Source organism: Lithobates pipiens, unplaced genomic scaffold, assembly GCF_037356315.1.
Source record: "Lithobates pipiens isolate NorthernLeopardFrog02 unplaced genomic scaffold, aLitPip1_a1.2 Scaffold_27, whole genome shotgun sequence".
NCBI classification, from domain to species: domain Eukaryota; kingdom Metazoa; phylum Chordata; class Amphibia; order Anura; family Ranidae; genus Lithobates; species Lithobates pipiens.
The window spans coordinates 200,417,049-200,433,471 of NW_027507788.1; positions in this window are offsets into that span (position 1 = coordinate 200,417,049).

The window sequence follows — 16,423 nt, forward strand, 5'->3', positions numbered from 1 at the left end:
CACTTTTGTTGCCAGTGGTTTAGACATTAATGGCTGCTTGTTATTTTGAGGGGACAGCAAATTTACATTGTTAACCCCTTCCCACTGAGCGTATGCAGATTTGCGTACTTGGCTTCGGGGGTTATACCGGGATGATGCCCGCACCTGCAGGCATCATCCCAGTACCGTTTTTTACAGCAGGCGATTGGCTATCCAGCCATAACAACCGATACGGCTAAAAGCCGCTTGGCTGTTATGCCGGAGGAGCAGGAGGGGATGTCCCCCCCTCCCACCGCCTCCCTCCGCTGTTGCCGGTGCTCCCGCTCCATTCGGGAGCACCGATCTCACATCCGCCGCTTCTGGCTGCTGGGCAGGGACTGGGATGAAGCATTAAGCGGCTTCATTTCAGTCTCCTAATAGTAAACACGGAAGCGACGTCATGACGTCACTTCCCGTTTACTCGGGTGCCAATGGCGCCGGTTTTAAAAAAAATATACACTATTCAGAATCGCCGTTTTCGGCGATCTGAATAGTTTGAAGTGTAAAGAGTACCTGTCACCACCTATTACTGTCACAAGGGATGTTTACATTCCTTGTGACAGCAATAAAAGTGATAAATTAAAAAAATATATATATATATTGATTTTATTTATTTTAAAATGAATAAATAGTTTTTTTTTGTTTTTTTTTTAAGTGCCCACTGTCCCCGCGAGCTCGTGAAGCAAAGAAAACGCATACGGAAGTCGCACCTGCATATGTAAACGGTGTTCAAATCACACATGTGAGGTATTGCCGCAATCGGCACTAGACCTCCTCTGTAACGCTAACCTGGTAACCATAAAAAAAATTAAAGCGTCGCCTATTGAGATTTTTAGGTACCGTAGTTTGTCGTCAATCCACGAGTGCGTGCAATTATAAAGTGTGACATGTTTGGTATCTATTTACTCGGCGTAACATTATCTTTCACATTATGCAAAAAAATTGGGACAATTTTACTGTTTCGTTTTTTTTAAAATTCATGAAAGTGTCCCTTTTCCCAAAAAGTTGCGTTTAAAACAACGCTGCGCAAATACTGTGTGACATAAAATATTGCAACAATCGGCGTTTTATTCTCTAGAGTCTCTGCTAAAAAAAAATATATATATATATAATGTTTGGGGGTTCTAAGTAATTTTCTAGCAAAAAATATGGATTTTAACTTGTAAACACCAAATGCCAAAAATAGGCTTAGTCATGAAAGGGATAAGCTGTACACTCGCTTCTTTACATTGTAGCAAAGTGTCATTTCTTCAGTGTTGCCACATAAAAAGATATAATAAATGATTTACAAAAATGTGAGGGTGTAATCACTTTTGTGAGATACTGTGTGTATATATATATATATATTTATGGTTCAAAGCCCTATGTCCGATACGTATAACGATGACAAACAGGGTTAACATAAACTTACCACTTGAAATAGACCTGAGGGTGTGCCCTGGTCTAACGTACGGTATACCAAAATAAGGGGGCATACCCTAGATAAGAAATGAGGATTAAATGAAATGAACATGAAATGAAGTGAAATGAGTACTCTGTGAGGAGTATGATGCCTTGAGAAATGCCATAAAAAGGGGATGGGACGGTGGGTATTGCACACAGGAACCGACAAGGAACACAGCAGAATGGGCTGATTAAATACCCCTCCGGGCTCCTCCCATAAATTCTGGCCACCGTACTGGCTGATAAGGAACACAGCTGAACGGGCTGATCAATTACTCCTCCGGGCTCCTCCCATAAATACAGGCCACCATACTGGCCTTTCAATATATGTGTGTGTGTGTGTGTGTGTGTGTGTGTGTGTGTGTGTGTGTGTGTGTGTGTGTGTGTGTGTGTGTGTATAGAGACATATAAGACAGAGTGTTATTTAATTAACACTGGATCTTTTGTTTCTTACTATATACTAAAGATTGCTCTAATTTTTTTGAGGTGGTTAAAACATGAAGCTTAGTAAGAGTGCCATAGATTCAGCATTTCATTATTGTATAGGTCATACAAAGATGGAGGAGGAGGTGAAGTGGTTAATGTATGTGATACATACAGTGAGAGGATGGAGATGAGCTGTTTAATGTGTAGTATAAGGGAGGTGAAGGATTAATATACAGGTCACCTACAGAGACAGAATGGTGATCAGATGTAGGGGGAGGGGATGCATTAAGTATTTCTGATGATAAGAATTGTTTTATGCAATTAGTATGCTTCTGCTTCCTGGGTCTGTACAGAAAATGCCATATAATAATATGGGAAGTAATAACAGTCTTGTAGAAACTGCTGATTTGTTTAGCCAAAAGTGAGCTCCATATTTAGCTTTCCATGTATTTGAAACTTTATATTGAAACTGTGAACTGCTTCTGACAACTCTTATTCAGGATTTGATGAATATCTTGTCTCTACCGCTTTCCTGTAAGACTGATAACATATTTCCTATAGATACCAAAATGATTCTGCATGATGCAGTACCGTTATTTTGCATAGGGCATTGAAGCAAGACTCCTGCTAGGAAGTGGATAACCAGCTAGTGACACCTATTATCCTGACCCATTTTTTCTCATACCCGCTATCCTGACCCAGCTGCCTTGAATTTGTCCCCACCGCTTGTACCCGCTATCCCGATCCTGCTGCCTCTATCTTCCCATTGTACTAGAACCCCATTCTGGCCCCTTTCCTGACCTTTTTTGCCCAATGTTTCTTCTAACCCCACCTGACCTAGCCTTACCTATTCTTTCCCACTAATTGTATGTAGTTAGGATATTGATTTCACTTATCACATGTTAACTTTGCCTAGGGTTGCCACCTCATCCCTTTAGACCTGAACACATATGAATCACACAGGTTCCGTGGCTAATATAATGCAGATAAGGCACCAAGTGAGTTTAATTATCACCTTAACCACTTGCCTACTGGGCACTTAAACCCCCCCTCCTGCCCAGACCAATTTTCAGCTTTCGGTGCTCTCACACTTTGAATAACAATTACTCAGTCATTCAACACTGTACCCAAATACATTTTTTGTCCTTTTTTCCCACAAATAGAGCTTTCTTTTGGTGGTATTTGATCACCTCAGGGTTTTTTTTTTTTTTTGCGCTATAAATGAAAAAAGGAAAATTTTGAAAAAAATGCATTTTTCTTTGTTTCTGTGATAAAATTATGCAAATTATTCATTTCTCTTCATACATTTTGGCCACAATTTATACTCCTACATAGCTTTGGTAAAAATAACCCAAAATTAGTGGATATTATGTGGTCTTTGTGAAAGTTAGAGAGTCTACAAGCTGTGGTGCGAATCATACAAAATTGATCACATCTGAAGTACTAGTGGCCTATCTAATTTTTCTTGAGACCCGAACAAGCCAGGAAAGTACAAATACCCCCCAATTCTCTGCAAAATTAAGATTTTTTTGTTTTTATTTTTTTCCCAACAAAATTGTCTTTGTAATAGGTTATTTCTCTCACATGGCATGTGTATACCACAAATAATTCCCCAAAATACATTCTGCTACTCCTCCTGTGTATTACAATACCACATGTGTGCGACTTTTTCACAGCCTGGCCACTTAGAGAGACCCAAAATGCAGGGAGCACTGTCACGTGTTCTAGGAGCATAAATTATACATCTAACTTGTTGACTACCTATTACACTTTTGAAGGCCCTGGAGCACCAGGGCAATGACACGTGACACTGACGTGACACTGATGACAGATGGCACTAATACGTGGCACTGATGACACTTGACACCGATGACAGATGGAACTAATATGTGGCACTGATTACATGTGACACTGATGTGGCACTGATGACAGATGGCACTAACATGTGGCACTGATGGCACGTGACACTGACAGGTGGCACTGATACGTGGCACTGATGACACCTGACACTGATGACAGATAGCACTAATACGTGGCACTGATGACACGTGACACTGACAGGTGGCACTGATATGTGGCACTGATGACACTGACAGGTGGCACTGGGGACACGTGGCACTATGGACAGGTGGCACTGGGGACAGATGACACTGATAGGTGGCATTGATAGGTGGCACTGGGGACAGGTGGCACTGATAGGTGGCACTGGGGACAGGTGGGAATGTGTGTGTGTGTGTTTCACTCTGTGTGTGTTTTACGCTGTGTGTGTGTTTGTGTGTGTGTGTTTTCTCACTAACGCTGCAGCTGCAGCACGGAAGCTCACCCTACTCACACTCTGTCTCTGTGTGAGGAGGGGAGCCGGCAATGAGAGATGATCTCATATGTTTACTTACTTCCCATTGGACAGGCCGATCGAGTGCTAAATGGCCGCTGTGATTGGCCATTTAGCACGATCTGTGATTGGCCGAGTGGCATGGCCAACACAGAACTTCCCCGATACTCGCCAGCGGCGGCGCACAGAGGGGAAGCAAATAGGAGGACGTCCAGGGACACCCTCCCGGCAGATAGCGTCCGCTCTGTAGCCGTCTTTTGGCTATAGAGCGGGCACAAAGTGATTAATCAATCACAGAACCTGTGTAATTCATATGTGTTCAGTTTTAAAGGGATGAGGTGGCAACCCTAACTTTGACCCTATATGTTTGTGGTGTTATATGGTTTTACATCTTGTTGTGCTCCAAAAAAATCCTATTTTAATTATACTTAGTTTGAGTCCAGTTCAGTGGCGGCTGGTGATCTTTAGGATGAGGGGGCACCAGACCCCACCCTTCCTTTTTGACCCATCCCACTTGGTGAAAATTGGCGTGGTTTCAGTGAAATAGTGGGCATGGCTTTAAGGTGGTGTGGTTAGTGGTTAGGCAGAGATTGGAGGGACAACAGGCCCAGAACCTACACAACAATAGAAATATGTGGATTCTAGAAAGTTTAAAAATCAGCAGATCAGCAGATCAGAAGATATTCCAAACACCTGGTGTTAGCACTTCAATCATCCCGGCACCATGGTTGTTATGGTGTCAGGATGATTGAAGCACATTATTTCTATTATTACATTGGAATATAAAATGAAATCATTCAACTCACCATAATGCAGAATCAGTGGGAGCCCTGAGCATGTCACTAGCCATGTCGCCTGCCACAAGATGCCATCAGGTGTCCACAGTGGAGTCCATCCTTACAGGCAGCCTGTGTCCCACCAAATGCAGCCTGTGTCACACAAAATGCAGCCTGTATCACACCAAATGCAGCCTGTGTCCACCAAATGCAGCCTTGCCTGTGTCCACCAAATGCAGCCTTGCCTGTGTCCACCAAATGCAGCCTTGCCTGTGTCCACCAAATGTAGCCTTGCCTGTGTCCACCAAATGCAGCCTTGCCTGTGTCCACCAAATGCAGCCATGCTTGTGTCCACCAAATGCATCATTGCCTGTGTCCACCAAATGCAGCCTTGCCTGTGTCCACCAAATGCAGCCATGCCTGTGTCCACCAAATGCAGCCATGCCTGTGTCCCCCAAATGCAGCCTTGCCTGTGTCCCCCAAATACAGCCATGCCAGTGTCTACAAACTGCAGCCTTGCCTGTGTCCACCAAATGCAGCCATGCCTGTGTCCCCCAAATGCAGCCTTGCCTGTGTCCCCCAAATACAGCCATGCCAGTGTCTACAAACTGCAGCCTTGCCTGTGTCCACCAAATGCAGCCATGCATGTGTCCCCCAAATGCAGCCTTGCCTGTGTCCCCCAAATGCAGCCATGCCTGTGTCCCCCAAATGCACCCATGCCTGTGTCCCCCAAATGCAGCCTTGCCTGTGTCCTACCAAATCCAGCCTTGCCTGTGTCCCACCAAATCCAGCCTTGCCTGTGTCCACCAAATGCAGCCTTGTCTGTGTCCACCAAATGTAGCCTTGCCTGTGTCCACCAACTGCATCCTTGCCTGTGTCCACCAAATGCAGCCATGCCTGTGTCCCCCAAATGCATCACAGCGGTACTTACCTTGCTGTGTGTTGTTCTCTCCAGCAGTATCTCCTTCCACAGCGGCATTGGAGAGGTCTGTCCATTCATACTTCCTGTTTCCTCTCTCCCGGGCGCAATGGGAGAAAGAAACCAGGAAGTGACATCAAACTGAGATGTCAATCAAACCTCCAAGCCGTAGTAATGGATACTACAGGCGCCGGACAGAAGCTACTCTGCGCTTCAGAAAGCGCTGCAAGTCTGGCTAAATGACCGCAAATGAAGCGCTACGTCTGCAATCTCGTGATTGCATAGATGTGGTGCTTCCCATAAGTACACTGTGTCCGGCGTCCAAACACAGTGCACTTAAGGACCTTTTTTTTTTCAAAGGGCCATTATTACATTTTTTTCTTTCCATTTATTTTTTTTTGGTGGCTGCCTGGAGGGAGGGGGGAGGGGGGGGCAGCGGGATGGACCACCACTGGTCCATTCTCCTTTCTGTGTCTATACAGATCTGGTCACACATACTTTCACAAGACACAAGGCATTCGGTATCCTAACAAAATGCTGAGGCTATAATGACCAGATTCATTGCACTTGGAGGATATAGAACTTGCTGCCGTTTTGGTGTCAAGATATATCCTGAGGAGGTAATATGTTATGTAGGAAAGAGAATATTGCTACCAGGCATTGCAGGATTTAATTAGTGAGCAGCTGCTCAAATACATTCATGTAGCTCACTTCTTGGTTGATCAGGGCAGCTTTTCATTTAGAGAAGTTCAGCCACTGACTCAAATCTGCTCTGAGATTATTTTTCTCCCCCTTTTAGTTTTCTCTAGTGTGGTTGTTGGAAAATGATAAACTCTTACTTCTTTGAACATTATTCTGTATGTTCCCAAGAGGCTCTGCTGAATTGCATTATTGCAATACATTTTCTAGTCAGACAAGAGAATGCCAAGCTGAGTTTTGTTCAACCCCTTTCTCCAAGCCAGGTTAGACATATCATTCTCAGCCTCGGTTATCTTACTGCATCATATTCCTACCTCCAGACAGCAGTTTTCTCAAAAATCCTCTTCTTTTAAGCAGAGCTGCAATACATTTTACGCCCAACGATAAATCAGTACCCTACTCCACAGCATCTTGTTCCTGCTTACGCTAGCTGTACAGTCTCCATAATCAGTCACCTGAAGTCTTTCTCCACAGCCACATTGTGGCAACCTCTCAGACACCCTATCCTGACACTGTTACGTTTTATGCCGCGTACACACGACCGGACTTTTTGACAGCAAAGGTCCGACGGAACGAGTCTGTCTGACAATTCGATCTTGTGTGGGCTCCATTGGACCTTTGCTTGCCAAAAATCTGGCGGACTTTAGAAATAGAACATGTTTTAAATTTTTCCACCGTTTTATTATAAAAGGCACCAATGGGTATTCATATAAGGAAAAATGAAATACAGTATCAACCAAATGCTCTCTGCCAGCCACTCAGACTCCGCTCAACATGGTTTTGTTGGTAAAGAACAACTTCAAGGGCCAGTGCCACAAAGACATTTTTTTTTTCTCTTGCATTTGTACCCATTAGTGCATTTCATAATAAAACTGTATGACAGTATTGCACTGGTTTTATGTATATTCATAAAATGAAGACACAGCCTGTCTCCATGCCTGTTGCTTCAGGACCGTCTGCCTTTATGTAATTCTCCATGACTGATACCATTGGCCAGCCTATCTCCAGATGTCCTTTACCAGCCAGTCTCCATGTCTGCTGTCTCAGCCCAGTCTGTTTCTATGCCTGCTACCTCAGACCAGCCTTTTTCTAAGATTTCTGCTTTAAATCAGCCTGTCTCCATGTCTGCTGCCTTAGACCAGCCTGTCCCCATGTTTATTGACTCAGACAAGCCTGTCTCTATGCCTGCTGCTCTGGGTAAGATTATCCATTCTTGATGCTCCAGGTCAAGCTGCAGTTTACCCATTTACTGACCCTTAATCTATCCATTATTATATATGTGCTCCAACCTTGGAGACTCTCCGATTTATAGAGTTAGAACTGCAGTACACTGGGGTGCTATGACGTGGCCTCTGCAGCTTATGCATACATTTGCAAATGTATGCAAATTTAACCCCTTGGTTTTAACGTGCGCTATTAGACAGGGTACTTTGGATTTTTGTGGGCTGACTGGTAAGTGAACTGGGAATTTTTGTTTGTTATTTTTTTGTCAGGCTGTTCCAGTGCCTGCTGCAACAGCCTGTTTCCATTCAGTTCCAGACCAACCTGTTCCCGAGCTAGATGCTCCAGTCCAGCCTATTTCCATGATATCCACTCCAGTCCCGCCTATTTCTATACAAGCTACTATCTATTCTGCCTATCTCTGTGGTAGCTCCAGTTCAATATGACACAGCGTCATCAGTCTATTAATCTGCTCCAATGTCAGCCTCTGAACCTCAGGCTGCTGCCTGAGTTAGCTAATCGTCTACCTGCTGCCCAGCCGGACTCTACTGATCATCTGGATGCTGCCCAGTCTGACTCTGCAGACCTTATACCTGCTGATTCTCTGCCTTCTGCCCAGCCTCACTCTGCTGATTCTCCCCATGCCACCCAGCCTGACTCTGGTACTGAGTCTCCATTTTTGTTGCATGCCTTGCACGAGTTTCACATTTGGCCTGAGATTCCATTTTGCTCCCTCTGTAACTGGTAGCTACATTTTCCATAACAGCCCTAGTAGTAGTGATCTTCTGGGGAGTGGCATAGTGTAATTTTCATCATTCTATGACCCATATGCATTTTCAGTGACTCCAGGCAAATAAGGGAACCCAGGTCAGGGTTAAACAATACTCTAGAAGGACCTATTTTGCAGCCAATATGCAGAACAGGTTCTGGAGACCAGGTAAGCTATCTGGTTATGATGAGACACCTCTGCATCTGGGTTCCTGTGTTTTAAATTACCCCAATGCTAAGCTGTTTGATGACCCACGGTATCTCAGTATTAGGATACCTGCTGCCTTGACCGAATTGATATGCCAAGTTTCATATCTCTCAGGGAATCTAAATGACAGTACACCCAGCTAGTTGCTAGACCATGTTGAAAGGGCACTCAGCCAGTTGCCAGACTCCAGCTATGGGGCACCTGGCCTGTGATTGGACCCCAGTGGCAAAGCACCTTGCTAGTTACTAGACTCTGTTGGTAGATAATATAGTAAATATAAAAAGTAAGTTATGCTGAAAAAACAAATGAGTGGTAAAAGTACATAAAGTGTAATAAAAAAGAGGGGTCAATAGAGTCCAGATGCACAAAGGCTAAAATCACATAGTCCAGTAGCTATGGAAAAAAAAACTGCTCAGGTAGTGCAGGAAAAAGGACACTGGAAAGGTAAAACCTCCGCCCTAATCGAGCCACCAACAGACAGGTTAAGATGTACTCTTAACAGAACACCAGGACCCTCTAATTACGGAAGGTCAAGTCAGCCCTAGTACATCCACCTTTGGCAAGGTCCAAGGGAAAACATCAGTGATGGTGTATACTCCATACAATATTCCAACAGACTTGGACTCTGGTTATCCAGACAATCCAGCTATGACTCAACTAAAATGAAAAAAAGCTCCAATAGTGTAAAACCTTCTGAAGGGAGTTTATTGGGCTTAAAACTGTACTTGCACATTTCCAACAAAGTAAGACAAAACAGCAACAAAACGGCAGCAGATACAAGAGCGCCATTACAGGTAAGTATTCTTCTGCCCTATCGATAGGGCAGAAGAATACTTCCAGACTTTGATAGCTCAAATTCTTCTCTTCTGACCTATTGAGGACCAAGGTCTCTCATACATTTTTTGTGCTGGGGAAAGCAAAATTCTGAAATTATCATATGGATTTATATGGTCAAGGCTTGTTGGATTGTCTAGAGGGGGCTCTTAAGAAGGGGGGAACTGGATCACCTGCTGAAGTAGCCAGCAGACCCCAGCAATTAATCTCTACCTGATGCTGGCTACTGGGAGGTTATTTAGCCCATCTTATAGGTTAACAGTATTTTGTCCTGTGTGCCCTTATACTGTCTTCAACTGTTGCTTTGTACCCAGTGATCATACTCCCATACTCATGCTTTTATCCAATTCAGTTTGTCTTGTACGTGCCACCATGACCCAACAGCCTTGAACTGGTCATCTTGTTCCTACCACTTGTACCGGTTACACTTATCCTGCTGCCTCTACCTGCTTCCCTATATACTCAATCCCCATTCTGGTTCCTGTTCTGATCTTTCTTACCCGCCATCCCCTACACCTCCTACTTAATCCAGCCTTATATGATCTGTTACCCAATTGTATATAGCCAGGTTGTTTTTCACTAGTTTTTACTTATGTGTGCTCACTTTGCTCATATGTGTTTGTAGTGTTGTATAGTTTTGTCAGTTTCTATACTACAAATAAATCTTTTTTTAATTACATTTAGTTTGAGTTCAGTCTCCTATGTGCAGCTATACAGATCTGCTCACACATGTTTTTGCAGGATACCAGCACTCGGTATCTTAACAACCCCTTTCCTTTAATTTTTTTTTATTACAGGTTCTTATATACCAGCATGTCTTTGGAGTGTGGGAGGAAACCAAAGTACCCAGAGGAAACACGCAAAGTCCAGGCAGGTAGTGTCATAGTTGGGGTTTGAACCAACAACCCTAGTGCTGCTAGGCAGAAGTGCTGACCACTTTGCCGCTGTGCTGTAAATTTGCTGCTGCCTGTGATCTGGAATGAATAATTGATCATTGATTTATTTGTTCCTTCTTCCTCACCTTTCTCAGATGTAAGAAGAAAACTCTTGAAGGCTCTTCAATGTAACACAAGTTCTGGATGAACGGGGTTGTCACATTATTATAGGAAGTGGAAAAATAAAGCCATTGATGTGATGATCAACAGGTAAAACTACTTTTATACCAGTGACACAACCAGTTAATCAAAAGTAAGGAAGACCTGACGTGTAACTAGTCTCTCAGTTACCCATAAGGTTATGCCTACCCTGAGACACAAGTTATTCTGGAAAAATGGCAATGTCCATATTTGGCTAATGACATTACCGTTATCCCAGGCCCCTTTGTTTATATTTAGTTTTCACCTGGCGAATCTCCCAGCAGACAGCTCAATGGGGCTGGAGATAAAGCCTTGTATGGGAAGCTGTCACATTCTTGACAGCTTCCCAGCACAGACATGATTGACTCTGAGCACTGACCTGACTCTGTACGTCCACTTAGCGCCTGTACACATGGTCGGAGATTTCCACAACCAAATCCGTCGGATTCTGCCCGTCAGATTCTGCTCGTCGGATTTTGTCCGTCGGATCTTGTCCGAAACTGTTACATACACACGGTCGGACAAAGTTGGCGAAAAATCTGATCTTTCAGAACCTGAGGACATAATTTCGTTACGATGGGACTACATTCAGGCTAGTAGCCAATAGCTTTGATGTAGGAATTTGATCTGAGCATGCGTGGCACTTGGTCCGATCAAAATGCTCTACACATGATCAGATTAGGTCCGACCGGCCCAGCCGGGAAATATTTCCAACATGTTGGAAAATTGGGTCCGACGGAGATTTGGACAGAATCAGTCCGATGCATACCACACACAGTCGGATTATCTGACAACACGGTCCGATAGGACACATTCCGACGGATTCTCCGACCGTGTGTACAAGGGCTTAGAGCTGGTCTTAGTTACTGACAATTTCCTAGTCTGAGAACTGGCAGTAATTATGGAAGAATCTATCACTGCCATAGCAACAGTATGTTATAGTGGCGGTAGTTGGAACTACTTGAATGTGTTGCCTGCGTAGGTAATGGTTCCAAAACGGACACAATTGCTTGCCTGAGTTAGGAACAGCTAGTTTTAAAGGAACATTACCAGAAAAGTGTCACATACAGTACATGCTTTACTAAAAACAGACTCAGTAATTGCTGTAGAATTAAGGTAATATAACTACTCTTTCCTCTGTGAACAAGTTAAGGGCACTTATGGGCTCCTTAACTATTCACCATGCTACGAAAAAGTTAGAAGAAAACTACTTCATTACTAAAAATGTTTGCCAACTCAAGATAGTGAGTAGCGGGTACAAGCTTAAATTTAACCCCATTTTGACTCATAAGGAATCTATATAACATGGTTTTCTTATGACAATTATCTATCACAAACTTGCTTTTCACATACAAATTTTTAAATTTTTTTACAGAATGTGTTTTTTGGAGAAAATAGGTTTGGTATTTATTCTTTAACTTTTAATATTATAATATATAATAATATAGAAAAAAAGGCTGCTTCTTTTTATTTGTCCTCAGGAAACTTGGTAAAGACTTTTGAACTATATATAAATTACTATGGTCGACAAATGTTGTAAAATTATCAACCTCCCAGATTAAATGTGCTAGTTCTTACACATTTTGATTAGATGAATTAGGAAACAGGTGATAAAGGTGCTGGTTAGCTAAAGTTTTTTTAAGATATTTCACAATAAAGATTTTTACATATGCGAGTATATTTGTCTATAAGGGAGGGAGGTGTCTGATGATCATGATGCCTCATAACGTCTAGACAAAGTACGGTAGAACAAAGTAAATTGTATGTCATGGAAGTGTATACATTTATCTTCACTTTGCGACTAAAGATTATTACCTACAGTAACTGTAATGCATTGTTCTTTTATTGCAAGCTTCATTTGTCTTGCATCTGATGGCTTGTGAAAGCATCATTGCCTAACATTTCCAAGGAACGGTTATGTGATTTTTTTACCTCAGAAGCCAAGATGCCTCGAAAATGTGTAAACAACGTGGATAACAACTTCTGATACATTTGTGTCGAGTTCAAATTTGCATTTCAATAGTGCAGTACGATGGCAGTAGTAAAACAAAAAGCATACCACCTATATTTTTGATGCAAAATAGGGGATCAGGATTCAGGACAAGAGTTGGGCTCCTCATTATTGCTGCATTACATGTGCAACTTATCTTCGTCATTGGCTAAACAAGAAGAAAAAGTCCATGCCTTTTACAGTCCCAATGGTGTGGAGGGGGCATGAAAATGTTACATGAAAAACAAATAAATGAATGAAAAGTTATGTTATTGGTATTAATAAAAAGATACATTTATAATGGTGGGTGTGGCACCATTCTCATTGCTATATCACATTTTGCAGAAAAGTTATGGAGCATAATCGCACATCCCCCTCGTAATTTTGAATTGTTTTGATGCAATTTTGACCTGAAGCTGTATTTTGGAAACTGGAGCCAATTAATACTCAGAACTTAATTTTCCTTTATTAGTGACCCAATTCTGGTAAAATGTAGCTACTTTCATTTCAGAGGCTTTCTCGTTGAAGACCAGTGTTATGAACCCACTAATGCCCTGAACATGCTTACAAGATGAGATTCTCTCTTCACTCTGCTTTCATATTTAGTAGATGGTAGCCGGTCAATCATGGATTCTGCTTACTCACCAGCACAATCTCTGATTAGACCCAGTACACTGTCAAGCTGTGAAATCAACCTCCCCTATCCTAATGCACTCATAAGTAACGTGTTGTTTACATTGTTTCAGTGGCATTTAAAGGACTAGTAACAATTCCTACTTGCACCTTGTGTTTTTCCCCTGCATAAGATGTGCATTGTTCATGTAGTTTCATGGGGGTTCATTTTCTAAAACTGGAGTGCAAAATCTGGTGCAGCTGTGCATGGTAGCCGGCTTTCAACGAGTCACCTATGGAAATTATTGGGCACAGTTTTTGGCAAGATCGCGGGCGCACGCAATTTTAAGACATGGAATGTTTGGTATGTATTTACTCGATGCAACCTCATCTTTTATATTTTAACAAAATAATAGGTATTGTGTTGTGTGTTTTTGCACTAAATTAATGTCATTATATTTTTTCCTGAATCTTTACATTTAATAAGCAGTGTGCAACTATCACCTTTTAATTCAACTCAATAAAGTTAGAAGATGACTGGCTACCATGGGCAGCCGCACTGGATTTTGCACTCTCTAATTTTAAGTAAATCAACTCCAATATGTTTACCTGCATTAAACTGTGTGGAGAGAGGGGTCATCAGCTTTGATTCACCTGTTTCTTAAGCCTCGTACACACACTTAGATTTTCAGATGACCAAACGTATGTTTTTTGTGGCATGCTAGTCTCATGTCGAAAGCGAAGAGGTTACTCACAATACAAACATTTTCATATGACCTAATACAACATCAGAAGTGATGTAATATGTTGTATTTTTTTTGTATTCTTTTGTTTTTTGTGCATGCTTAATCTTGCACTTTCGATTTTTTTCTTACGAAAACCATACTAATGAAACAAAAATCAGACGTTGAGTTCACATCGGACAAATATTTTAGTCTGCACATCCAACTTGACAAAAAAAAAATTAAAAAATCGGCTGCCGAAAGCAATGTACTAACAATTACAAGTGAAAAGTGGTCCTGCGCAAATCTACCAAAAATCCTTAATAAAGTGCTACGTGCTTATAAATAATATAAATAATAAAAATAATTAAATATATAGAAAGCAGGCAAAAACAAAGTCCATATAGTGGATATCAAAGTCTTGTTCACTGGCACCAATTGGGAAAACAGCAGGCAAAACGGTACTTATAAAAACTCGGGGGGCTAAGGGCTCCCAGAACTCTCACCTCCAAGTGTAGAAAAGTAGGCACATCAAGCAAAGCAGACAACCTCCATTCTCGTTACCAGCCACCAGGGGGTCCTCAGCCACGGCCGACTAGGAAACAATAATCTCCGCACTGGGCCACAAGGGGGCCATATATTACTGTGTAGACTGTACTGTTGCTACGAAGAGGGTTTCCACAGGAGTGTGCAGCTCAAAAAAAATTATTAACATGGAGAGAGAGGGAAGACTCTGATAGTGTAGTAATTCTTAAAATTGTAAAGTTTAATCAATAAAAAGTGTATAAATCGGACTCTCACATTTAAACAATAAAACAGCACATAAAGTAAAATGGTGTCCTGGCGTTTTCCACCAGTCCTACTTCACTTCCGGTATGACGTACGGCCACTCCCTACGCGTTGCGTCAATCACGTGACCTCTTCAGGGCTTTTCACAAATTACTTTCAAAATATTTTATTTTATATTAAAGGCACTTACATACGTATAACAGTACATAAACTAACTGCAGCAGGGAGGGCCTGCTGTCACAATGTAAGTAATGAAAACCGGAGACATTAGTGAAAGACAGACAATATCCAAAGGGTACAGTCGGCATGCCCTTCCTCATCGAGGGGCTACATGAAAAAGAGGTAAACGGAGGGTGACCCCCCCGGGAGAGCCCACCAAGTAGAACTATTAGGGGTAGCTCCCAGGAGCCCCCATCCCGACACCCCTAATAGGGTACTTGCTGTGCCAGGATGGGGGAGTATCCTCCCAGGCCCCTCCCTCTCAGAGGGATAAAACAGTTGGAGGACCGTCTGCAGTGGGTACCGCAACATTAAATTGGACTGTATGGTGAACCTGTCAATTACAGCTCTGTTGAGCAAACCAAAAACATAGAACGACTAGAAGGACAGAGAAAAGAAAAGAGGAGGAGAAGAGGAGAACAGAGGGGTAAGGGGAGGTAAGCTATGTCCTGAAAGGGTGGAAGGTTATAGCGGGGGAATGTTTCGCATTCAATGTAAGAGAGGGCGCTTTAGGAGTGAGGTCTGGTCACTAGGGGAGAGCCTGGGGGTACCCCAGGCAGCAGAGAGATTCCCATGTAACGGGCCCAAGGGTCCCACACCTTTCGGAATTTAGGTGTGGTGTCTGACAGAATACCTGACAGTTTTTCTTGGGACATTATCCACGATATCTTCCTCTTAACTGCGAGGAAGGAGGGCTTGGGTTGCTTCCATGCGGAGGCAATCGCAATTTTGGCTCCTAATAGGATAAAATAAGTTAGTTTCTGAATGTTACCAGACATCAAAGGAACCGGGGTATTGAGTAACGCAACCTCTGGGGTTCTCGGAACCCGGCAGCCTGTGACTAAGTAAATCAAGTTGAAGATTTTAGTCCAGAACGAACGAAGTCTAGGGCATTCCCACCAGATGTGGATCATGGAGCCACGAAGTTGGCACCCCCTGAAACATAAGGGGTTAGCCGTGGGATATATTTTGGCTAGCCTTACTGGAGTGAGGTACCACCTGGTTATCAATTTGATGCTAGCCTCCATTAGTGAGGTGTTCTGGATCCCACGAAAGGATCTGGCTAGGGCCAGCTGCCAGGTTTCGAGACTGCCAGAGGTCTGGAGATCAGATTCCCAAGCCGTCATATAGGGGGATTTGCCCGTTGGGGAAGTGAGAGCCGCGTAGATCACTGAAATACCACCCCTCTGCTCCCCGATCCTACCACACCAGGCTTCATATTCAGTAAAGGAAGGAGGAAGGGGTTTGTTTTTCCAAAGTGAGTTCAAGAAGTGAGATATTTGTTGGAAGCGGAACCTCTCTGTATCTGGTAGCTCTAAGTGTTCGATACAATAAGCTAGGGAAATCGGACCCCTGGAATTGAAAAAGTGA